Raw genomic sequence first — 26921 nt, 5'->3', positions numbered from 1 at the left:
TCAGGAATGGCGCTGTGCCCATTCTGACCATAGACCTCATGAGAGCAATATTGCTACATGCTAACAAGCCATGCTATGATCACCTGGGGGGGAGAGTCTCAGTGAGGCATTGTCTAGATCAGACTGGCCTGTGGGCGTGTCTGTGTGGGCGTGTCTGTGTGGGCGTGTCTGTGTGGGGTTGTCTTTGTGCGAAGAAACAAGACAAGGTCGAAAAGAGAGCAACACCTTAGGTGTTAGGTCCTGGACTGTGTGAGAGCAGAGAAAGGTGAAGACAAGCATATATGCTCAACCACTCTGCTCTTGACTGTGATGGGTGTGGCCACGTCATTGCCTTGCTCTCCCCACAATGATGGACTATAACCTGGGATTCCAGGCCAAAGAGACCCTTTTATCCCGGGAACTGAAGCAAAGGTAAAGACAGTGTGCTACCATGGTCCGCAGTGAGGGGGCCAATAGTTAACTGAAGCCTCTGCGACTGAGTCAAAATGCACCTGTTCTCCTTGTGAATTTATTATCCAGGGTATTTTGTTATAGCACTGGAAGGCTGGCTAACCCAAAACTCAGCCACACTCAGTGGAGCCACCAAACAAAACCCAGCACACATTGCAGATCCAGTTAATCTGCAGCCTTGAGCGGTAGTTAGTGACTTGTCTGTGATCCCAGTACCCAGAGGCTGAAACAGGAGGATTGGCAGCAAGCTCTACATCAGCCTGGGTTACCTAGTGAGTTTGTGGCTATCCCTGGCCTATAGAATGAGGCACTGATTTAAAAATTATAACCTTACAATGTTAAAGTTTCCTATTCAGAGAAGTGATATTGATATTGTTGGCTAAGAGATTTGTATCGGTGTTGCTTTTATTGGTTAACGAATAAAGAATTATATGTGTTGCTTTTATTGGTTAATGAGTAAAGAATCTGCCTTGGCCTGTGACAGGGTAGGGTAGAGCTAGGCAGGGAAAACTAAACTGAATGCTGGAAGAAAGGAGGTGGAGTCAAGAGAAGCCATGAAGCCACTGTCAGAGATAGACTTGTTGGAACCTTGCCAGTAAGCCACAGGCACATGACGATACACAGATAAATAGAAATGAATTAAGATGTGTTACCCAATAAGAAGCTAGAACTAATGGGCCAAGCAATGATTTAATTAATATAGTTTCTGTGTGGTTATTTCGGGGCTGAGCAGCTGGAAACAAACAAGTGTTCTTCTACTACAGGACATAGGTAGTGTGCCCTTGAGAAAACCCGTGCAGAGCAGCCTTGGAAAGTAACAAGAAGGGATACCTTCCCAGCTTAGAAGCAGAAGAGGTGTCCCAGGGCCTGGGAGGTAGGCATTATAATCATGGGAGTGACCTCTCCATAGACTGAAGCAGCCACAGCAGAGGCCACACAGTATCGTAAACAGTGTAGGGCTGTGCAGCTTAGCAGTCCCAGCTACAGCTCCCTGGTGGAAACTGAGGATCCTCGTTCAATGGTTCCAGGCCCTGACTTTTCATAGAAAGCATCTATGTGGATTCTAAAAATCTCCCTTTCTAACTGAGCGCCCAGAGGGTGCTGGTGTCACTGTCTAAGAACCACAGCTGCTTCTGGTTGAGAGCTGGGTCTGAACCATACCAAAGGAGCCTAAGATGAAGCCTGAGAGTCTTTGACCTCTCAACCTTGAGACGACACCCTCATCTAATACTTCATTTCCAACGTGTTGATTTCACGACCTGTAGCATGTGAGAGAAATCCAAATCCCTTCCCAGATAGGTGGGAGTGTTAAATAAGAAAGCACACAGGACTCCCTAAGCCGAGTTAAGGAAACCATCATTCTCGTTGTTATTCTGCTCATTCCCAGGCTTCTGGAGCGTGGCTGGCAGAGGGGTTTGAACAGGTAGGGAGGGCCTGCCTCTGAGTTTTAATCTAAAGGTTAAATCTTACCTGAGAAGCTCACATAACCTAAGCAGTATTAGACCCTGTGACAGAAAGACCTTAGGGCAGTGGTGAGGGGGCGGGGGGAGGAGTACACTGATGAGGAAGGTGAGCCAGGTGGGCAGAGAAGCTACTGGAAAGGCTTTGGGTATCCCATGTGCACCCCTAAGATGGCAGTGGGGAAGGAAGAGCTTGTGTAAGAAAAAGGTTACAGCCCTTCCTTCAGCCAACAAGACTCCAGGAGCCTTTGAGACAGGGCTCACCATCTCCCTTCCACACTGAACTTTGTAGATGCCCTATGGGTGTCTAAGGGTATGTCACATCTATTGCAGCAAAAGCAGACTCCTTCCTGTTCCACCTGCCCTATACCCCACACCCTCTTCCATCTCTGCCCCTTTCCTGGATAGGAAACTATCCAGGTTAGTTGTGTTAACAACGATTAGCATTACCTTAGAAGACAGAATCTCAATTGGGGAAATGCTCCCCCACCCTCCGGCCTATTGGCTTGTAGGTAGGCCTGTGGTGCATTTTCTTGATTAATGATTGATCTGGAAGGGCCCATCCGACTGATTGTGACAGGTGGTCCTGAGCGCTCTGAAAAAAGAAGGCAGGAAAAGCCATGGCGAACGAACCAGTAAGAAGCACTTCTCCCTTAGAGTCTTCTTCAGTTCCTGCCTCCAGGCTCCTGCCTTGAGTTCCTGACCTGCTTTCCTCAAAGTACTATGACCCAGGATATATAAGCCAAATAAACCCTGTTGGAGTAAGACCGCTTGTTGGTCTCCGACTGTCCAGACCCCCAAAATAATCACACAGAAACTATATTATTTAAAACACTGATTGGCCCATTAGCTCTAGCTTCTTATTTGCTAACTCTTACATCTTAGTTTAACCCATCTCCATTAATGTGTGCATCACCACGAGGTCGTGGCATACCAGCAAAGTTTCAGCCTGTCTGTCTCCGGCAGAGGCTCCATGGCTTCTCTTTGACTCTGCCTCCATTCTCCCAGCATTCAGTTTAGTTTTCCTCGCATAGCTCTGTTCCCTATAGCTCTGCTATAGGCCTAAAGCCTTTCCTTTATCAACCAATGATGTTCACAGCATACAGAGGGGAATCCCACATCAAAACCCTTTTCTTCCCAAGTTGGGTTTGGTCCTTGTTCTGTCATAGCAATAGCATCCCTGAATTTGTCCAGATGTCTGTGTTTCTACTCCTGTTACAATGTCTTCTGCTCCCAAGCATGCACCTATATATTTATAGCCTTATGACTGGTTGACTGAGGAAGAAACAAAGAGAACCCAGCCTTCTGATGGTTCTGCGGGACGTGCAGGCACCACCCAGAAGTGGGCAACTGCTGGGGACCCCTTTTAGAATCCTTTTCTGGGACAACCTTGAAAGATACTGGAGAAGGGAAATCTTCACGGTGGCTGAACTTCAGGCAGAATACATAGTCATAGAGATTTTGGAAGAAGAAATGACAAGATGTGTGATTGTTCCCTGATTCATGGGCTGTAGCCAAAGATTGAATGGATGAAAGGGACTTGGAAAGACCGTGATTGGGAAATTGGTGAGAAAGACATCTGGGGAAGAAGTATGTGGGTAGTTCTCTCCAAATGGGCAAAGGATCTGAAGATACTTGGGTCCATGTGAACATTCACTCAAAGGTGACTTCCGCTGAGAAGGAATTCAGTAATCAAGTAGATAGGATGGCCCAGTCTGTGGACAGCCAGTCTCTTTCCCCAGCAATACCTGTCCCAGGCCATAAACAAAGTGACCATGGTGGCAGAGATGGAGGCTTATGTGGGCCCAACAACGTGGACTTCCACTCAGCAAGACTGATGTGGCTGCAGCTGCTGCTGAGTGCAGGACCTGCTGGTAGCAGAGACCAACAATGAGCAATATAACCAACCACACTACGACACCATTCCCCGGAGTGATAGATTCGACACCATTCCCCCGGAGTGATAGATTGTATATGCCAAGGTCTCACAAGGTACAAGGGTAGCTAAGTCAAAAGCCTTGAGTGCGGCCTTTCTTACTTCCCCCTTCCTGTTTCTTCTCTCCTTTTCTACCCAGTCCTTCAGCAAATCTTAGCACATAGTGAAGCCTGATCTTAAGCACCTCCAGTTCTCACCTGTGCTGCCATCCTAGGTCAAGGTCCCATCCTTCTTACCTGGATCCTCTGCCTTCCTTCTTATTGCGTGGTCTCCATCCTCAACCCTCTAGTCCTCTCCCAGCATGGCTGCCATGATGTGCCTTTGCCCACGCGAGCCTGACCATGATATGGTCTGTTTCAAGGGTCCCCAACTCCTGTCAATTCACAGTTTGTAGCCATAATTAAGGAAGTCCACAAAAGCCTGGAATAAAGAATAACAAATACTTACTTGGGGAAAAACTCACAATAAGGGTAGAGAGCCACGATCCTCTGATCTGTGGGTGCCGGATGCTGTGAGCAGAGCTCCAAGCACCACCCAAGAGAGCCCTTATCAGTCCACACCCACTATCTCAGACCACGCCCTAATGGGCCGGTACCCAAAAGGCTATTGGCTGGATGAATTCCCACAACACCAATCACCTTCTAGAGGCCTGCTAAGCCCTCTCCAGCCAGTCCCAAGTCCCTGCTCCAACTCTCTTCTGTCCCACTGACCCCTTAACTGTGTTAATGACTCTAGGCACACAACTCAGGGCCTTGTACCCACGGCATCCTCCTGCCGTGGCATCCACCTCCCCACACCACTTCTATCTCATCTGTTCATGCTGCTCCTTGCTTCCTGGGCTACCACAGGGAGTCCAGATGCTCATTAGCTAGGTAGGCACAGTCAGGTTCATGGCTTGCACAGAACTCTGTAACATCAGAACTGAGTCCTGCTGTGCTCAGGGCTTCCCCCATATTGAACGGTGTCCTCCAACACTGCCATTGACCGTCCTGTCAATGATGGAAAAGATAGCTTACCTTATGCATGAGTGGAACCCCTTGAGGCTTTTCCTCACTGTTTCCCAGGAAAAGTAACACGCCTGGTCACAGTAGAACTGAAGTCATAGACAGTTGTAAGCTGCCATGTAGGTGCTGGGCATCCAGCCCAGGTCCTCGGCAAGAGCAGCAAGTGCGCTTAATCACCGAGCCACCTCTCCATCCCCCAAAGCTAACCAGTTTTGATGAGGATGGGAGTGCACAGCACAAGGTCCCAGATGCTAGCATCTTCCTATGGGGGACAGGGTACCAGTGAGTACAGCCTAAGAGTCAAGTTCATCATCTCACCTCACACCAGCTCCTTGCTTTTCTCCCTTCCCCCCCCCCCCCCCCCCTGGACTCCTGAGAAATCCCCTTAGGATGTTGTCACAGCTCTGTGGCTCAGAGGCAGCCCTCAGTGCCCTTCTAACGGCAGGGCTCTGCTGTTGAGAATAATGAATGGGCGGTTGGGAGAGGAGCCCAGTGTATTTGCCGAAGTCCTGGAGACTTTGACGAAGTGTTTGAGAGCCTGAGAGCGGGGAGAGCAACAGATGACAAAGTGCTGCCCTCTGCCTGGGAGCAAGGTCTTTGGCTGAGGGCGGCCTGGGCTGTTGTTAATAAAGTGCATTCAGGAAGGAGTCTCCTGACAGGGACAGGAAGCGGTCATCCGGGAGCTTCGCAGCCGGCGAAGCATGCTGAAAACTAGCTATTGAACGCGCACTGAGAAGCCCAAATGTATGTTTCTATAACCACCCAAAGGTGGAAGTACTGTTTCTAAAACCCAAGTCAATAATACATCATTTTCAGCAAACAATCCATAGCGCGTGAATGCCAAAACACAGCGGTGTGGGAGGCTTCCGAAGAAGGGGGAGGTTTTGTTCCCACTGAAGGCCTCCAACCCCGGCCTGGAGAAGCTGCCACGCTCCATGCATGGATCGTTTAGTTCATCTCGCAGTAACATGGGCAACGGAGAGTGAAATTGAGAAACCCTTCCCAGTGTCTATGGGAGCCCTGGTGAGGGGCTGGCCACCAAGCTCTTCTTAAAGCATGGAACAAAATTTGCATGCCCCAAACACAGACGACCCGTATATTCACAGAAGTGCAACGGCTCTGGGCCTCAGAGTTCGAACTTATATGTCTCCATCTTTTATTCTATACAAAAGACCTGACGAAACCTAATAATGTTGCCAGAGGCTCTGACCAGAAAACTTGGCTCTGGGTATGCATGTTCACTCACATTAAAAGAAAGCAATATTGTATATATGTGTGTATGCATGAGTATATAGTACATATACATATACATATACATATACATATACATATACATATACATATACATGAGTCTGCATGATCACTAGCATGAAGAGGAAACATTTTACAAATATAAATGTATTATTATAAATGTGTATAGACACACAACTCTACATTTATTATATGTATGTATGCATGTGTATATGCATACACACATATATGTACACACACATACATACGTATGGGGAAATTATTTTATTTATAGTTTTAGAACAGAGAAGAGAAAAATTCTTCACCTGTCTGCCATGCCCATCATGACGTCACAACTCAGAAAAACAAGAGCAAAACCAGGAAGCACACAGAGGTATGGTCACCAGCCATGGAACACTGGGGTGGTCTTTGAGCTTAGAGAGTATTCTTTCTCTGGGTGTCAGGGCTCTTGACTGAGTAATTTCCTCCTCTGGGAGACCCTGCAGGGTCCTAATCCCTAGAGTTCCTGGTCCATTTGGTGGGCTCGAGGGATTTGCGAAGTTGTACCATCTGGGCTCTCCATCTACCATTGGATTGGCGTGGGGACCCCATTAAGGGCACCTGGTGGGTGTCAGATGCCCCTGTGCCTGGAAGAAATACCGATGAGCAGAGAGCCAGCAGGAGCCAAGGATGGGAGAGACCGAACCCCGACATTTTTCGAAGATGCAGGAGCACCCTCTTTCTGTGGTTCCTTCATTGAATGCTCTTCTTCAGCCAGGGCATTCCAATCTTGGCAATGTCTCCCCTTGTCTCCAAGTGAACCTTTTTCTTCGGAGTTGTGGCTAATTGGTCAGTCTGTGCAGTCTCTCATAGTGGGGGACGGGTGTGCCCCTTGGTCATTCTCATCCCACTGTAAAGAAAGGGGCCTTTATTCCCCCACAAAAATTGAACAACAAAAAGCACTTAGAGCCGGGCGGTGGTGGCGCACGCCTTTAATCCCAGCACTCGGGAGGCAGAGGCAGGCGGATCTCTGTGAGTTCGAGACCAGCCTGGTCTACAAGAGCTAGTTCCAGGATAGGCTTCAAAGCTACAGAGAAACCCTGTCTCGAAAAACCAAAAAAAAAGCACTTAGAAAGAGTGGCCCTTTAAGTGTGGATCACACATGTAACCCCAGCCTTTGGGATAATGAGAGGATCACCCCCATTCAAGACCAGCCTTTGGGATAATAAGAGGATCACCCCCATTCAAGACCAGCCTGGGTTATGTAGCAAGACTTTCTCAAAGAAATAAACCAACGACATTGCAAAGCGTGGCCATTCAGTTATGTTTTCCTGGAGTCCCGTGTGGACGTGACAGCCAGTCCTTCCGAGCAGACTGCCGCAGGACAGAGGCAGGCCTTAACGACAAGGTAACAACCAATTTGTCTATAAAACAGGCTTCGTTCTGTCAGGAGATTACATTTACGAGTCCTCTGCTACATCCCCCTTCCCAGAGAAAGCATTATAACCGCACATTTAATAAATGGGAGGAAGAGTCGAAAACATGTTAGGGATCATCTCAAAAGTTCCAAGTTAATTCTTTCCTGAAGTCTAGTTTCTGTGACTTGTTATCATATAACTTCAAAGGAATTGCACTTAATAATTAGATTGCCATTGTCTTCACTTTGTTTATATTCATGACATCTTCAGGGTGTTTCTCATGCAGCAGAACTTTAGGGATTGCTGCTTCTCTTCCAATGAAGAGCACAAGCATAGATGGCTACCATAAACACACTCTGAAATCCGGCTGAATTCCGTATGTTCAGGAATAGCACAATGAGGGGGGACTCTTTAAAATGGCCCCACATCCCCATGTACACACTGGAATCCTAGTTTTACTGTATGTGTGTGCGCGCGCACACACATTTCTGTAAGTGTGGGTACAGCCACGTCACATCATATGTGCAGAGGTCAAGGGACAGCGCTGGGTGACATTCTCACCTACTACCTTATTTGAGACAGGGGCTCCTTGTCGCTTGTCACTGCATACACCGGGTTAACTGGCCCACAAGCTGCTCAGAATTCTCCCGTCTCTGCCTTTCCTCTCATCCCAGAGGAACTGGGTTACAGATGGGTATCACCACACCTGAATTTTGCATGGGTTCTAGGGATTAGAACTTGGATCCTCCACCTTTTTCGGCAAGCGCTTTCCTTACTGAACCATTTCGCTGGCTCTTGACATCTTAATTTGCGGGGTAGGTGGTTTCTTATATTGATTGACAGGCTTGGCTATGTAAACCTTTTTTTCACTGCCCTTCCCATGATGCATCTGATTTTAACCATATCTGCACTCAACCATGCATAGACAGAGCTTGTACATAGATTCTTGGTTTTGTTTTTGCTTTCCCAAAAACGTTCCCTCAGAGGACACAGTTTGCCCTATACATGCACCCAAAAGTCATTTAGAGTTGATGGGCACACTGTCCCTATTTTCAGGATATATTTGATCACAAAAGGCAAGTTGCTAAAATGCTAGGAAGTTATTGAGGCAGAAGGCCCAACAGCTTTGGGGACAGGGTATACAAGCGGGTCCACACAGGGGTCTCAGGTTGCTAAGCGGTTTGTCAGGAAGGAGATACACGTAGCTCAAGAGTCCTCCGTACACTTGCCCGCCTCAAGATTGTTCTACAGGGACTGAGGAGAGAGGCGGCCTGTATTCCCTAACAATATACTGAGCACTTAGTAAGTCAACGATCCAATGTGGTTCCTTTATGTGTTAAGACCATTAAACTTTGCTTGTATCAGCAAAGCATATCATATGTTATAAGACAATAGTAGCTCATTTAGTCAGTCATATATCAAACTCATTCAAAAAACTTTAGAAGAGATAGGTGTTCAAACTTCAATTTCTTTAAGTTTTAATTTCTGTAAGCAATTAAAGAGTAACAAAAATAAGAAATTATCTTGATATTATAAACAGCATTAGGAGCCACCAAGTCTGATGGCCTGACTTGGATTCCTAAGGCATAAGGAGAGAAGCAACTCCTGCAGGCTGAGCTGTGACCTCCACACACATGCCATAGCTCATCTGCAGACACACACTGAAAATCAAGAAGTTGGGGCTGGAGCGAAGATTCACTTGCTGCTCTTCCTTAGAAGACCTAAGTTTGGTTCCCAGCATCCACACTGGGTGACTCACAAACACCTGTGATGTCAGCTCCAGGGGACCCCTCTTCTAGCCCCCATGAGTACCCACACTCATGTGGAATAAACTCACACACAAATAAATAAATAAATAAATAAATAAATAAAATCTATTTTAGTTTAGCTACTTAATTAATTATAATTTAAAAATTTTAAATCTGTGTTCTTGGATGCTAAGTTCTAAAAATCCTGTCCTTATGTTTGCAAACAAGGACTTGATCCACCGAATCGTCCCTCAGTCCCCTAATAAGAGGGGTCCTTGAAACAAGAGATACAACCTCTTTAGGGTCCTGCTTCCATTTAGACATCGTGTTTAGCCTCATTTGTGGATTTCTCAATATTTACTGGCCAATTAATATCCATGACTATCCATAGCTCTTCTCCTGCAAACCATGGGACCACTTGCAGAGGCTAACACTGCTTTCATTAAACACAAACCCACAAGATAAAACATCTAAGGTTTTACCCACAAATCTTTGAAGGGTTCCCTGAAAAAACAAATAAAATTGAACAGTCTAAGGCAGGATAGTAACCCAGAAGCAGCCCACGGATGTGGAGGAGCAGGCAAGTCCCTACCGCCTCCATTGAGGCTGGCGGCAAGTCCCACCCACCGACAGGCGCGCTTGATTGACAGGATGAGTAGGCGGGAACTACTAACTCTGCTTGAAATAGCCTGTTAATTGACGGGCCCCTGCATCAAAGCACAAAGACAAGCTTCAGAAACAGATGACTAGCGAAGATAGACGCCGACTATTTTGTAACTCAAATGTCAGATCTGTTTCCCATATGCAAATTACAGACTCGGGTCTTTTAAATTAACGGACAGATAGGACCTTTCATCAGTTTGAGTCCTTCTTCCCTGAAGTCGTTCTCTTCAAGTACTGGGCATGTGTTAATTTAAAATGCACTGTGGATCTTCATGTTCAGACGTCTATCAGCGCCTTAAAAGAATTGTTTGCAAACGTGTCCAGAGGTGGCCCCATGCTGATAATCATGTATTTGGAAAATATCAACAATTTGCAAAACATGTTTAATAGACTCAGATATATTATTTTTTTTTATTTTAAGAAACCTAGTGTGGAAGCCAGCCATAATAAGTATGGGCAGGTCAGCCAAAGAAAGTTCTTTACTTCCAACCATTATCAGAGTAGAACTCAGTCATCGATAATTTTAATAAGAGGCCTGAGTCTCAGTATTTTACCACGAAGCAGGGTTGCAGGAAGAACCACAAGCTGAGATTACTGGACCTCCACCCAAAAACAGACCATTCAAGGAAATGCCTAACATTCCAACCGCTGTAGATAGGACCACCTGCCAGAACACACTCAACAGGACACCCCTAGACAAATGGCAGCCAATCAGGGGTCCTAAAACCCCAGAAACCCCTCACCTCCACATTTACTACTATAAAACCCTATTCTAATTGAGCTCGGGGCTCTCCGTTTATTCCAATATTGGACATGCAGAGAGACCAAGTTCGCCAACTTGATTAAAATAAAGGTTCTTTGCTTTTACATACGGGACTCGGTCTCCTTGTTGGCTTTTGCTGGGACTTTGCGGATTTGGGCATAACACCTAGAACACTTGAATTCGTGCTTGGCAGGTGTTGTAGGTAGCATTTTAACAGTTTACAAATGACTCCAATGTTTAATGTCTACACTACACATTTGTAAGCATTCATCATACCTATATTTAATATTTTAAAAGATGTCTTTATTTTTATTTTGTGTGTTTGAGTGTTTGCCTATATGTATATCTATGTACCAGGTGTATACAGTGTACTTAGGGCCCTAAAGAAGGCCTTGGGTTCCCTGGAACTGGATTGTGAGCTGCCGGTGTGGGTGCTAGGAACTGAACTCAGGTCCTCTGCCAGTGCAGCAAAGGCTCTTACCTGCCGGGACATCTCTCCAGCCCCTACTTCACGTTTAACAATGTTAGACTTGCCCACGAGATGTAATATATCAGACAAGCATAGGCAGTACCTCTTGCTATTTCTCTGCCGCATGAATGCCCTAACATTGCTGTTCTTGAGATACAGCCTGGGGCAGAGCGTGACGGCAATAGAAAGTTAGAGTAGGTTCTGAAGCCAACAAATCGGATTCAAATTATACTAACAAGAAACTGACATGACAGGGACCTGACTGTGTGGCCAAGATTAAAACTCACTACCCTTATCATTTGTAATCTGAATTTTACATAGCAGTGACTTGATTCACCAAAAAAAGAACCCTTTTATCTTTCTCTTTTTGTTTTTTTTTTTTTGTTGTTGTTGTTGTTTGTTTGTTTGTTCCAAATAGTCTATGTCTCTTGGTGTCTGTATTCCTGCCAGGGCTGGCTGAATACCAATCCTAATAACAGGTTACCTTACCAGACAAGAAAACTAGATAGAGAGAGAAAGAGCCAAAACCTTACAATCAGACGATACAAAAAATATTAATCTGTGTGCACGGAACTAAAAAATGAATTCATGAGAAGAGACACGGGCTGAAACTAGAAAGAAACCCGCTGCAGCCCTCTAAGCAGACACACTTAGATCAGCTCTGTGCGCTTTCATTTGCAGGCTCTGTGTGGCCACAATCAGAAAGAAACGACATCAAAGAAAATGTCTGAGGGGAGTTCCAGGCTGGAGCAGCTGCCCCTCCTCTAGCCGACTGCAGGTCACGTGACATGCACCTGCGGCTGTGAGCCTCTCCAACAGCTCAGAGAATCCAAAGCTTTTTGTCAAACAACGGTTTGATAAGAACCCCGATTCTGCTTCTGAAATGAATCCGGGAGGCTCACACGGGGTCAGAAACTGATGAAACGCCTCAGACACCAGACCTGTGTGCACAACCAGCGAGGGCATGCCAGGGAGACAAGTTCCAGGCCACGGATTCCAGAACCTCAGTTCTCCCATTTTGTATCAAGTAGGAAGGGCCACTGACATTGGCTAAAAGGGACAAGAATGTCCTGAAACCAAACTGCGTTCTACAGCTACAGGGACTAGCTGTTGGTCAGAATATTTACAATGGAAAGAGGGTCATGATAAAAAGAAAGCCACCTCCCTGCAGGTGGCTTCATCCTTAGCCACTGCTCCTTCTGGCAGGGCCTGAGCTAGGTACATGTTCCGGGGTGATATTGACTTCTGTGCTTAGTCCTCCTGTAACCCCAGTAACAAGGGGCTGAGGTCCCGGTATGACTCACACCAATGATCTTTTCTGGGTGCCCTACATTGGGTCCCTGAGAAGCACTTACAGGCTGGTTTTAAGACATAAGGTGTGAGGTTAAAGAGACAGCTCAGCAGCTGTGAGCACTTGCTGCTCTTGTAGAGGACCTGGATTCCGTTCTAAGTACCCACAGGACAACTCATAACCATTTGTAACTCCAGATCCAAAGGATCTAACCCCTCTTTTGGCTTCTTTGGGTTTCAGGCACACGCATGGCGAACATACATACACACAGATATCAGCACATACACAAAAAATAAAAATAAGTAAATCATAAAAGAGCAAAAAGTCATAGGCTATGTTACTGCCTAGGTGTGGGAAGGACAGAGGATCAGGTGATCCTTGTAGGGGAAGAGGGTACTGGTTACCCACAGCTCCTAAGTGGAGGCATGGAGGTACAAACCTGTAATCTCGACAAAAGGAGTTCAAGGCCAGCCCCAGCGACACAGTGAATCTGAGGTCAGCCTGGGCTACATGAGATTCTGTCTTTTAAAAGGCAAAAGTCAAAACATAAGATGAATGTGGGGTAGAGCGTCTCATTCTGAACTTGACTGGCACGGGCTCAGTCCCAGCCTGACCTCCTCGGCGGTGGCCCCCAGTTCCCCAGAGCTTGCTAAGGATTTCTCGGATGCTAGAACACCGCTCGATTGGCAGAGTGGCCTCACGACAGTAAGTGGAATTCTTTCTACTGCTCCCAAGGAGGACCACTGTGGGCTAGAGAGGCTTGACCCACAGCTACAAAGCACATCTGCACACCTTCATGTCTCCAAAGCATCTCTCTAGACTTCTTTTCCTCTCTCACGTTTTATTTCTGTGCTTAGGAAGCGTGCTTCCTTTTTTTAAGGCTACCTTTTATAAACTGTGAGATGCCGGTTTTGTGTGTTCTTTGGTACATGGCACTTATCATATTGGAAAGTCTTGTTAAATCTCAATTTTCATTGTAGCTACCGGAGAGACAGAAGGAAAGCTAACAGGAACATAGGAAGTGGGGGCTGTAGCCCACCGTACTGCCCCTCCCTGATGGCTCCCTGAACCTGTTTCTGCTGACAGAATCCAAGTTTTATTCAGAGAACTCTGGAGAACAGGAATATCCCCCAAACAGAAGAGCATCCCTCCTCCAGGCTTTGGATGAAGTGTCATTTTTAGTGAGTGAGACGGGAAGAGGGCACAGCCAGGGGCTCTGGGAAGAAGAACTCTTTTGTCCTTAAGAAGGAAACCACGGGATAGACAAAATACGCTATATCTGCACAATGATCTATTATCAGGCCATGAAAAGGACTATGCATAATACCTACAAGCTTGAAAACATTGCGAAGGGAAAGACACCAGACACAAAAGATCACAGTCGGCCTAATTCCTTTCCAGAAATTCCAAGGCTATAAAGACTGGAAGCAGGTAGCCACTGCCAGAGGCTGGGAGTGAGGACAATAGAGAGAGCTATGTCGTGAGAATTCAGACTTCCTTTGGGGGTGAGGGCACTGTAGATGGCGCCAAAGGTTGTGGAGGTAACTCTGAACTAACCTTGATATAACATGATAAAAAAGAGACAGTCCATGTGTATTATTGATGCCTCTTTAGGTATGGTAGGAAGAAGACACACCATGCAGCCTTTGGAGCTGTCGTGTGACAGGGACAGGTCCTGGGATTCAGAGAGATCTCCTTAAACAACACTGCTCAGCTAGCTATAAGACAGCAAGCCCTGGGTCCCAAGAGGGAGATATTTATGCTCCATAAGAAGCAGATGTTAGATGTTAGTGTGGTTCACCTCCCTTTACTCCTCTGCCCAACTCCATTTCTAATGGACACCTCCATAAAACCCTGGGGGCCAAGTAATAGCCCCCCTGGGATTCTCGAAGGGCAAGTTGCTTCCTTGCTGTCTCCTTGAAAAAGTCCCCATCACACAGCAGAAGCAAAAAACAGGATTGACTCCACCTCCATCCCAGAAGGGAGAAGCCGACTTTGTTCCTGGGTAAAGGAGAAGAAAGGGCAGGAATACAGGAGCAGACGGGCCTGCCTTGTGTTGTTTGCCTAGAGCCTCGTGACTCTTTTGAGGTATAAATCTGTGTCCCAGCAATCCTGTGGGAAGCAGTGCCCTGTGGCCAGGAGTTCAATGGACCTGATTCTCTGCAGAGATGACACAAACCGGCCCTCAGCCGTTCCAGAGGTTGTTGTAGAGGACCAAGATGGTTTTGACTATATCTGACATTCATCCAAAAAAAATAGTTTTATGACATTTAAATATGGAAATCTAAATTAAGCTTACAACAGGGGGAGTCAGAATCCTTCACGAGAGGAAAAATAAAAGATCTGATCCCACGGGAAATCACAGGCAACGGTTTTGGGTGAAAATCCCAGCCACGAGAAAGGAAAGGGAGCAGGCTTTCACAAGGTGATGGTGAGAGAGCCAGGTGTGGCGGAGTATGTCACTAATCCTGGAGGGACAGAGGCAAGACGGTTAGGAGAGCAAGGTCCCGTTCAGTTTTTTGAGGCCAGCCTAGGATATATGAGACCTTGTGTCAAAACAATAAGCAACAAAAGCAAAAGAAAAAAAGAAAAGGTAAAAGCAGCCATGGTTTTGCTTTGCTTTCCTATTGCTGTGATGAAATTCCCCGACAAAAGCAACTTCAAGGAGAAAGACTTTATCTGGTCCCCACTCCTAGGTTACAGTCGGCCCAAACTTGGAGCCGTTCTCACATGGCATCCACAGTCACGAGCTGAGAGCATGAACTGATGCAGGCGAGTACCTGTCTGTCTCCTCATCTAGTCCAAGCCCACGGAGTGGCAGTTCGCATAGTGAGTGGGTCTTCCCACATCAGTTAGCATAGTAAGATAATCCCTCATAGATACACTCAAAGTCCCTTCTCCTAGGCGATGCTAGCTTATGTCACACTGACAATAAACTATTGCAGAAAGCCCGTGAGCCGCATGCCCACCTGCAAGGGGACACACACACACCCACTCTGACATACACACATACACTCACGCACTTTCAGATACATTCAGACACACATACTCACGCACACATTCAGACACACACACATCTGTACGCACACACTCATATTCAGACACACTGACACACATCTGTGTACACACACACACACACACACACTTCTGTAATGCTACTTGAAGAAATACACATTTCAGTGGGTGCTGAAATCTCTGCTGATTTCATTCCCTTTTTGGTTTCTGGCTCTGAATTTTTATTTTTCTGCATTATGAAAGTATTAATTTCCAAATAAAAAATACAGCTTGCTTTTTGCCATATTTTTAAGGTTGTGATGCCCACGAAGCATTATAAGAGAAAGGTCTCGAAGGTGAGCTCTTCCACTTCCTCACACATTTGTAAACTCCCCCTGTGTGTTTGAAAGACTATCCTGTAGTGCTTTTCCGGCATGCTCATGGTGGTGATTATTCTCTTCTGAAATCTCAGGTGCTCTCTCGGTAGTTTAATACCTACTGCTCTGCCTGGAATGGCTGTCAATCATTTACCAAAAGTGACGGTGTTCAGCTCATTGAGAGAAATCCAGGGAAACTCATGCTTTTGGAGTCTGGAGCTTCAGCAAAGGTGAAGTCTCTAGTGTGGAAAATGAAGAACACACTCTGTACTTTGCACTGGGCTACTTGAAATGCAAGGTGCTTTCTTTAGTGGAGAATGTCAGGACCCTTCTGAGTAGGCAAACATGGGCATACCCTGCTCCATCACCCGTCCGTGTGGAGCAGAGCCTGGTTACTCTCTTCTGGAGAAGATCCGAGCTTTGTTTTGTTTTGTCAGAGAAAATGCCTAGGAATTTGCTGTAAACAAAAATGCCAGACTCACCCTACTCTAGCCCAAAGAAAAGGGGCTTGGCAGCGAAGAGTTTCATATTTCCCTCCAAACTTTCTCTTCCTTTGAGTTTTTTTTTTTTAATGTGTGTATGCGGTGGATGTGATTTATGTGTAAGGCACACATGGACATAGAGTGCACGTATGTATAGGCATATGTGTGCAAGCGGAGGCCCAAATTTGAAGCCCAGTGTCTTCCTCCGTTGCTTTCCTCCCTATTCTTTGAGGCAGGGACTACCAATTGAACCTGGATCTCACCGATTGACTGTCCTAGCCAGCTTGCCAGAGAGTCTCATGTCTCTGCTGGAATTACAGATGGACTGCCACACCTGCCCATCGTTCACATGGATGGCTGTGGTTCCAAACTCTGATCCCCATTCCTTCAGATCAAAGGTTTTGTCCACTGAGCCATCTTATTAGTGCTAAAACTTTCAAATGTATAAATTTCCACCGAAGCCTAAAGGTGCCCATTTATTCCATATGAATAAAGATCTTCCCTCTTGATACCTGCTGGGTTTCCCACCCACTTCTGTCCTTCATAGCAGCTGTCCCAAACACACTGGCTTCATTTCCTAGCATGTGACACTAGCAACCCTTGTAGAACATTCCAGATTTCCACCTCCATGCAGGGGCTAGGCCGGTACCTCGATGCCACCTCATGACTCAGGACAGAGGCTCAATTGAATAAGGGTGGGCAGAACTTTACGCCTGGCTTTGTTTTGCTCTAACTAAATTCCCACAGCTGGGTACTATACAAAGAAAGACATCTGAGAGTTGATACAGGGGTGTGCTCTGCCTCCTACAGGGGCCTTTCTGCTGCGTCATGACATAGTGAACACAAATCACTCTGAGACAGGGAAAGCTGATAGAACCCTGGGGTGACCAACGATAGCCCGAAACAGACATTTATGAAGTGTCAGTAAAATCCTTTGCAGGGGAAAATGTGCCATTTTGATTCACCAAAACTCCCAATTCTAATTTTTCCTTGAGGCCTTTGGAACTCAGGTACTCTAATGGCTAGTGTTGACTGTCAGTTTGACAGAATCACCCAAGAGCTGGGTCTCTGGGCATGCCTGTGGTTGGTCATCTTGATTATATTCATTGAAGTGGGAAGATCTGCCCACTGTGGGCGGCACCATTCCCTGCCTGGAATCCTGGACTGCTCGGGTGAAGTAAGAGGAGCAGGCATCCCTCTCTACTTCCCTGGATCAAGCTCCCACCACCTTGATCTCTATGACTCTCATGATGGATCTCAGCACCCGGGAGGCAGAGACATGGTTCTTCTCTGTGGACAAGCTGGCCAGCTAGATGAGCCGACTGGCCAGTTCTGGGTTCAGTTCATAGACCCTGGCTCATTGAATAACGTAGACAGCAATGGAGGACACTGGCTATAAACTTGGGCCTTCGACTGTGAGCTAAAATGGACCATTTCTTCCTGGAGCTGATTTTGTCAGGGTATTTTTGTCACAGCAATAGGGAAAGAAATCAGGACAGGCACCCTCCATGGTAGTACAGTTGCCACAAAGAGGCTGATCTAGCCACCGTAGCAACTTTCGTGTGTGCACCCAAGAATAGAAGTCCTTCACACCGCACCATCTTGACACTAAATGCCAAAGGAGCGTTGATTTAAAACATCACAGTCAAAACCACACTTAAATACTTGTGCAATAGAAACGGGCTTTTGATAGCCTGATTTTCCTGCTCGATAATGATTAACGTTTATTTAAACTGAGGTTCGCATTCAAATATTTGCAAACTTGCACGTCTTGTCTCCTCTGTTGTTCCTTTGCAGCCCCATTCCTTCCCCCTTACACAATTCGGAAGACTCCCAGCTTTGCCCTGTGCAGAGGCCCCACCTCCTCCACATCTCATCACACCCGATGTCATGAAAGCGCCGGTCATGAGGAACCCTCTCCCTCTCCCTGGAGCCCCATTCTGGAACAACGACTCCCACGAAGGTCCCAGTTCAGTCCTTAAACTAGCATTAGGCATGTTGAATTAAAGCTGGGTTTGGCAACGAAGTCATTCCCGCCTCTCTACTTCAACTCTCCAAATAAACAGAGAAGCCATCTCAGGCATGTGATTCCTCCTCAGTGAGACTGCATGGGTCACTGGCCGTGCTTGTGAATCAGAGGTAGCATCCGGTCCTCAGCCAGCTGGGTTTTCCCAGCAGAACACCCACACCCCAGCTTAATGATCGGCCATATTCTTTCCTCCCTCCTCTCACCAGCCCCTTCAGTGAGGTCCAGAGTTATCCCACGGATGCTTGCGCTGGAGCAGATGATGTGGAACGCAGATGAGAGCGGCATGCCCGAAGAGAAAGAAGTGATTTGGTTTGACAGCGAGGGACTTCAGTTTCCATGTGGTACAAGGGTAGGGTTATGCCCATAATGCCCTCACAGGACGTGTGCAACGACTCAGAAAGCAGAAACACTTGACTGACGAGACAGGGTCATGGCATGTGTCTATTCCCTGACTCAGAAACAGCCAGTCTCGGAGAGTATCTATGCATAGGTCTTATGGATAAGAAACTCTAACACACACGCACACATACACACACACACACACACACACACACACACAAACACACACACATACAAAGTCTTGTGACTCTCATGCATGCTTGTCATGAGCAGAATTTAGATAGAGACCATCAACTTTGGGGAGTAAACTCCATGGTACCGCTAAAAAGAAGAGAAACCAGAATAGTCTTTCTTAGGCTGGGGAGATGGCTCACCCAAGAAAGCGCTTGTTTTGTAAGTATGAGGTCCTGAATTCAGATCCCCAGCATACTAAAATTAAAAGGTGAGCATCCTTGTTTGCATTGTACTGCTGTGATAAACACCATAACCAAATTCATCTTTACAGCCTATAGTCCATCAGAGAGTGAAATCAGGGCAGCAATTCAAGCATGAACCTGGAGACAGGAACTGAGGCAGACGCTACAGAAGCCTGCTGGCTGCTTACTGACTTGCTCTCTCTGGCTTGCTCGGCCTGCTTTCTTATAGCACCCATGACCACTCGGCCTAGAATGGCACTACCACAGTGGGTTAGGACCTCCCACATTAAGTATTAACCAAGAAAATGGTCTGCATTTCTGCCCGCAGGCCAATAGGATGAAGGCAATTACTCAATTGAGATTTCCGTTTCCTAATAGGTTTGCATCATGCTTGTGGCTGACACACTATATCTGGTGCAGATGTCGCTGGAGACTCTGCTTTCTTGCATCCCTCTTGGAAAAAGTAACCAGTACGCCTGGACGGCAGCAGGGCAGAAGCTTATAATCTGAGTGTTGCCCATTATTGTGCAAATGATTTCCTTCTGCTCAAAAGTGTCTCTGGGGACAATGGGACCGAACTGGAACTGAGGAGTCTGAGTGGGAAATTCTTCTAGTTTAGATAAGTGTCCCCAAAAATCTAGGTGTCAAAGGTGTGGCCCATAGCCCATGATGCTATGGGGTGGGGCGCTAGGAGGCGGGACCTGGAGTGAAGTATTAAGTCATCTGAGTATGTCCTCAAAGGCAACTGTGGGAACCCAGCCCCTCCCATCTCTCTGTTTCCCAGATGCCTCGACGTGAACTGTCAACAGCCACCACAGGTCTTCCCTCACACAGGTCCAAACGCAGCAGGGCATGGACTGGAATGGACTGAAACTTCCAAACTGTGAGCCAAAGTATCCTTTTTCCTCTTTTGAAAGTTAATTGCCTTGTGTATTTTGTGACAGCCACGCAATTCTGAATGACATAGGACCATAAGTTAAAGATCTGAGTTCGACGACTTAGACCCACAACTTCCTCTCCTGGGACTCAGTGTGGGGGTGACAGCTCCTTGGAGCAGGTATTTCCTGCCTGAGAAACCAGAGCGACGAGGGCGTCTCTCGCTGGGATATCACTTACAAGGCAGCCTGCGGTAATTGTGAACTCCTACTCCACTGATGTTCTGATTGACACGCTAGATCTGGTGCTGACATTGCTGGAGGCTGCACTTTCCTGCCTCTCCCTGGGGAAAGCATCCACCTAATTCACAGGTCACAGAAGCCTTCCTTTGTTTTGGATCCACAGTTTCAGTGATGGGAAAAAATCTCTTTGGGGTCAGAGAGCTGGCGCGGTGGATAAAGTGCCGCCCTCGTGAGCACGAAGACCTGAGTTCAGTCCCCAGAACCCATGCAGAAATGCTGCTTTGATACTAGAGATGGCTCAGTAGTTGAGAGCACTTACTGCTCCCCCAGAGGACCTGGGTTCAGTTCCCAACACCCACACCACGTGCCTCACAGCTATCTGTTAAGTCCATCTCTGGGGGATTTGGCATGTATGGCCTCTGCTGACACCTTCATCCATGTGCACATACCCACATGGGCACGCGCATGTGCACGTGTGTACGCGCACACACGTGCACACATACACACATACACACACACACACACACACCAGTACATAATTTTAAACAACTAACAATACTCTAAAAAAAAATGCTGGGCATGGTGATGTACATTTCACCCAAGAGATTTTTACATGACCCTGGATATGTAGCTATATTGAATATGTATACAAATCACAAACATTTGGTGATAATTACTATTTGTTAACACGGAAATCAAATTTTCATATACATGAGATGATATGCTAATTTAGTTTTACATAAAAATCTTGGCTGAATATTTTATATTGTAGGATATAGAACCTTGTCAACATTTTTCAGAGCTGATAGAAACTCTGATTTTATAAGCGTCAATACCGAGAATGGTTCTTTGCATAATATGATGTACACAGAGGCAGATGTAAGTATAGGCTCCTTCAGGAACTGATGGAAATTCTGTCTTACCTGGCCTATATTAATTCAAAGATATTTTTAATGAAATTAAAATCAGAAATTAATCAGCAATTTAAAATCAAGGTTTCTAACACAATGCAATGCAAAGACATGCTAAGATATCCCAAGGAACACGTGCATGAAATTGTTAGAGTCTTTGTTTTCTGTAGCTAAACATTTATACATCTTGAAGAGTAGAAAAGTTTTTATATTCTGTAAAAACATGGCAATTCATGGCATGCCATCATCGCCAGTCTGAGCAGAGGTGCTTCGGGCATGCCAGCATGCACAGTGCTAGGCATGTATGTTTGTTGTACATTCAAAACCAAGACTGCAGTGAGATCAGGGGATGTGCTATAGCAAGACCTGCCAGAAACACCCAGCATTTATTGTGTGCTGGACTTTGGAAACCGTGGTGCATTTTCTGTTACTAGAATAAAATATTTAAAAAACTGTAATTGACAAAGAGTAGATGCGATTTGGTTGATGACTCAGGAGGCTGGGAAACCTGAGAGATGGTGCTGGTATCTGCCTGTCATCCGATCAGGGTTTCCTTGCAGCATCACAAGGGGGCAGAGGAGCACGTGGTGAGACCAGGCAAGCGAATACTCACTCCCTTTTCTCTTCTTCTTCTCATAAAACCCCCAGGCCCATCATAGGGACAGACTCTTTCATAATGACCTTATCAAATCTAATTCCAAACAATTTGGGGATAAAGTTTCAACATGAGTTAAAATCATGAGCACTAGAGCAGTTATTACTGATTATACACTTCTGCCCAATGAGTGAGCACTTGGTTCAGTGGGTCCCCAGCACCCACATAGTATGTGCAGGATTGTCTTCCTGAAGGATTCTCAAGCAATGAAGACCATGTAAGCAGCCGGCAGCCAGACTTGCTACTATCGCTGGTTTATCTAACACAGGAGCATTTGACTGTGATCTTGAGAGAATCGTGAGGTCAAGGTCAGCCTTGGATACACAGAGAGGCTCTGTCTTAAAGAAAAAAACAGCCAATGAGATGACTCAGTGGGTAAAAACACTTGCTACTAAACTAGATGACCCAGATTTGAGGGACACACAGGTAGACAAAGGGAACTACCTCACATAAGTTGTCCTCTGTCCTTCACACATGGCATGCGTATGCCTGAAAATAAATTAATAAAAGACAGATAATAAATGTAATTTCAAAAAAAATCTGTGTCAAAAAAAACCCAAACAAATAAAAAGGTTTTGCTAGGGAGACGCAAGTTAAGGATGGGAGCGGAAAATGAGTACTTGGTGCAGATAGTGATGTTTAGAACCTGGATCCATTTGTGCCCACACTCAAGACCCTAAGCTTTTCTATGGTAGCCTGATGATGTCGGTGGAGTTGGGTATTGCATCTTCCCTGTGCTGCTTGAAGTTGTCTGAGATGAACTGAGAGTCTAGACATAAACAAAGGGAGGGAGAGATCTGCTTCTCTCCTCCTCAATCCCTTCCAGCTGTCTTCCCTCCGCCATCATCTCTTCTTCCTGTCTCCCATGTTCTCATCAGCGTACATGTTCACATTCCTTCCCATGCAGAGTCCCTCAGGCTAAGCTTGCCTCCGGGGGTCCAGGACCACTTGTCCTTTCCCTAGGGATCATGGGGAGCATTTGGCTTCACCGGTGTGTTTAGAACTCACAGTGTTTAAGATGTGGGTCTCAGCTTGCCCTCTTCTTCTACAGGAATGGGTCTGCACTGTCTCCATCCATCCGAGGGAAGAATGGTACCCAAAACAGTCTGTACTTACGGAACTTGAGGTTCTAACAGTTTAATGGTTATAAGGATGTGAGGTTTTCTTACCCAACGTGTGCCCTGCTTCACAGGAAAGAGTCTTGTATTAAGTAAAAGTGCGCTGTGTAAATTTTGAGCAAATGCAAACAGAAACAAAGCAAAACTCCAAGCTCCTCTACTGAGTTTAAAAATTTTATATCCAGGATTTTCCAGGAGATAAATAGCGATTAGCTTTAATAGATGCCTGGTGAAGACATATAAATACATTATTGAAGAAGTGGAAATAAATATCTTCAGTGAATGTTTGAATAGTCATGTTACAAATCTTCTCCTTTAATGATAGAGCCAAAGTGAGCATGCTCAGAGACTGGTGAAAGCTCTTCCTTGAAAAGTGTAATGGATTGTCTTAAAGAATACCAAATTGTTTGAATGTGTATGCATAGCTTTGGAGTAAAATAAATTCATCAAAATAGCCGTGGAATAGTGAAACATTCCAAAATATCTTTAAGAAGTAAGTGGAGGTTGGTGGTGCACACCTTTAATCCCAGCACTCGGGAGACAGAAGTAGGTGAATCTCTGTGAGTTCAAGACCAGCCTGGTCTGCAGAGCGAGTTCAAGGACAGGCTCCAAAGCTTCAGAGAAACCCTGTCTTGGAAAAAAAAAAAAGAATAAGAGGAGTAGAAAGAGGAGGGAGGAAAAGGAAGGAGGAGAAGGAAGAAGAAGAAAGTGGACATCCTGCATCATGACATGACAGTAAGAAATTTAGCATGAGGGATCTCCAGAGGAGGTACCTGGCGTGAGGCTATCTGAGGGAGATCAAGAGACTCCCAGACCATTGATCAGGAGGCTGTGGCTAAGACTGCCTGAAGCACACATGACAAAAAGAGCCAGGAACTGGGGAAAATGATGGCTCTGCTTACTGTCAATATCATAATTACTGCGGTGTTGGGAAAAAAAGTGAGCATGGACCTATTTCTGAGGAGCTCAGCAGGTCAGAAGAGATCTCCAGTGCTGTCTACCAAAAGAACCAAGAAACAAACATCTGTGCAGACAGAGAGAGCCATGTAGACAGTACTAAGAAAGCTCACTGTAGAGATATCAGGGATTTCACTAGACCGCAAGATTAGTATCTGTGCATCTAGGAATGTGACCACGACCTTCTCACTAAGTCCTCGTCAAATTTTATTCCCATATTACAATGACAGACTACTCCAGCAGAGGCAACTTAAAGGGGAAAAGGTTTGTTTCAGCTCACAGTGCAAAGCACAATCCTCCATGGTGAGAAAGTCCGGCAGTGAGAACTCAAAGCTGCTGGTCATGTCACATCCACAATCGGGAAAAATTTATTTCCTTTCTCAGGTTTACCATCCAGGATCCCAGTCAGGGAATGAGACCACCCACAGTGAACAGTTCCTCCCATCTCAATGAATGTAAGCAATATAATCCGGCCCAGAGGCCCATCTCCCACATGATTTCAGATCCTGTCAAGTTGACAACTAACACTAATCCTCACAGACCTCAGATCAGGGAGGCTCCCCAACCTTTTACTGCACTGCCTTTCAGGTCTTAGTAAGGTCTGAGTAATAGAAACACCTGCTCAACTTGGCTTGAAGAACCTATATGTTTTAATAAAGGAACAATACCGTACAGGCTTTTGTGGGTTTCTCTGGCCATCTTTTCCCACTTCTCCTTGCACGTTGACTTCTTCTTCAGGTAATCTGCCCTCATGATGGAAGATAGATGTCCTTGAGATCCAAGATGGCTGTCATCAGGCTACAAGATGGCCACCTTCGGGATACAAAATGGCCACCTTTGGGATCTAAGTTGGTCCTTAGGAAATAATATGGCCATTTTCATGAAATAGGACAGCAATCTCCATCATTTACAGTATAAGGTAATTGCCAATGATAATCAAGAATAGAGTTTCTTTATCTCTATTTAAAAAGAAAGGGACTCACTTTTCCCAACACCAACCTGCTCCAAACATAACTGTCCATCAGAAGCCTGAATGGGTCCCCCAACTGACTGAGTAGTTACGGGCATGACCTGTCTAAAAGCTTCTGCTGGCATGCTGGGGAGAACTGAGAGGGTTGCTCATGTGATCAGTAATAGCTTCAAAAATCATTGTAAACTTTACTGAATAATTCCACATTCATGAACCTTGTTGATCCTCCCAGCAGGCTTTTGATATAAATGCTATCATTATTTCTATTTTACACAACTGGGAATCAGAGATTTGATTAATTTCCCAAAGGTCCCAAAGGTAATTAGTTTGGAGAATACAAGACTGTCTACTTCTGGATTTCTACCCATCCTTCACAGAAAAACAAGAGGATCATGTTGAGCATCTCCTTGGTGTAGTAGCTCTGAGGCCCCACAGACTTCCAAGGCCTGGGCACCTCAGCAGCTGGGCTTTGTCCACCCCTGGGTTTTCATGAAGCCTCCAGCCTCCAGCTCTGTTATCTGGTATGGGAGAGACGAGGTAGGCCCACTGCTGGAGCTCCCCCTCAGCTGGCTTGGCCTGAGAACTCCCAAGCTTCTACTACCATTCTCTCAAGTTCCTAAACCTGAGCTAACTCCTCAGCTAACTCTCCAGTCAGCCATGAGATCTCATAACAGGTCTCTAGACACTGTCCCTGAGTCCATTCTTTCCTTCACTGAGGAAACAGAAACGACAACATTAAAAAAAAAAAATAACAAAATAATGATCATGGCTAGGAACGCTTATCACATACCCAATACCAGATCTCTGAGATTTACCACCTTTATTCAAGCTGCCTTCAAAGCATGCTAGAAGTAGTTGCCACTGTTAGTTCTGTTTTGGGGAAACTGAGGCAGACTATGACTAAGGACTCTCCTCACGGCCCAACAGAGGCAAGTGAGAAAGCCAGGCCTTTAGCCCAGTCATACCTCAGCCTCCCTGCACAACTCCTGCTCCACGGTGCTTAGTTTCAAGAGCTTCCTCCAGCCTTTGGAGACACCCAGGGACCCAGCCTGCTCTTCTCGAGCAAGCTGGTCTCTGTCTACTGTCCAGACTTGCCAGAACTTTCATACGTTAGCATTGCCACACTTCACTGGTGCCGTCATGCAGCATGTGAGATGCCAGACCCTGCATTTCACAAACACTACACCATACATATTCCCCACATTGCCCGGGGTCTTCAAATCTGTCTTCTCTTACAGCAGTGCAGCAGCCTAACTACAAAGCCCCGACATCCAATTAGCCATTCATATGTCGTTAGACAGCGGAACAGCTAATTCCTTGCCATAACAAATGATGTTCTCAGGAGCATTTCCATGTACATGGCTTTCCCTTTGGCAGTCAAATTAAAATTACCTGCAAGCCTAGCGATACGGACAGAGGTCCAAGTAAATGCATTGTGCCTTCTCGGGGCCGCCAGACTGCCCATCATTTGAGCTGAGGAAGGACAGTCTCATGTCCTCTAATGAGCAGCCCTACCTGCTTCCTGCAATATGACCCATGCAGGCACCTAGACACACAGCCCTGAAGCCTGTTCCTTGGTCTGCCTCCCTCTGCAGCACCCATTCCTCTCCCTTTGACCTCTCTGAACTCCCCACAGTGGAAGGCCATCAGAGGTCCAGCACAAGATAGCCAGCAGACTTCTCATTCCAAGTCAGGCAGCCTGGGTAGAACACACTGTTCGCATCTTGTCAGAACAATGCTTATAGGTGCCGTCTCTTTTTATTGTTATTAATTAAATTTCATTTTATGAGTATGAGTGTTTTTCCTGTGTGTACATCTGCACACTATGTATCTGCTTGGTTCACTTAGAGGCCAGAAGAGGGTATCTGATTCCCTCCCTCCCCGGCTTGAAACAGGAGTTGGATACACATAGCAGTGAGTTACTGTGGGGGCCCTCTCGACAGCACCAATGCTCTCAACCACTAAGCCATCTCCCCAGCCCTGGCTGCCTCTTCTGAGACGAGGATGGGGCTTAGTGCACAGACATCTATTGAATGAGCACATAAAAGATCCCTCAGATATGCAGACAGGCAAAGGACCTGGTGCTTGGAGAGGTTGGATAGCTTTCACAGACCCTGAAGCCG

This window comes from Arvicola amphibius, chromosome 8 (genome assembly GCF_903992535.2).
Source record: "Arvicola amphibius chromosome 8, mArvAmp1.2, whole genome shotgun sequence".
Lineage (NCBI taxonomy): Eukaryota > Metazoa > Chordata > Mammalia > Rodentia > Cricetidae > Arvicola > Arvicola amphibius.
The sequence above is the reverse complement of the archived record's forward strand: the minus strand, read 5'-3'. Positions refer to the sequence as shown.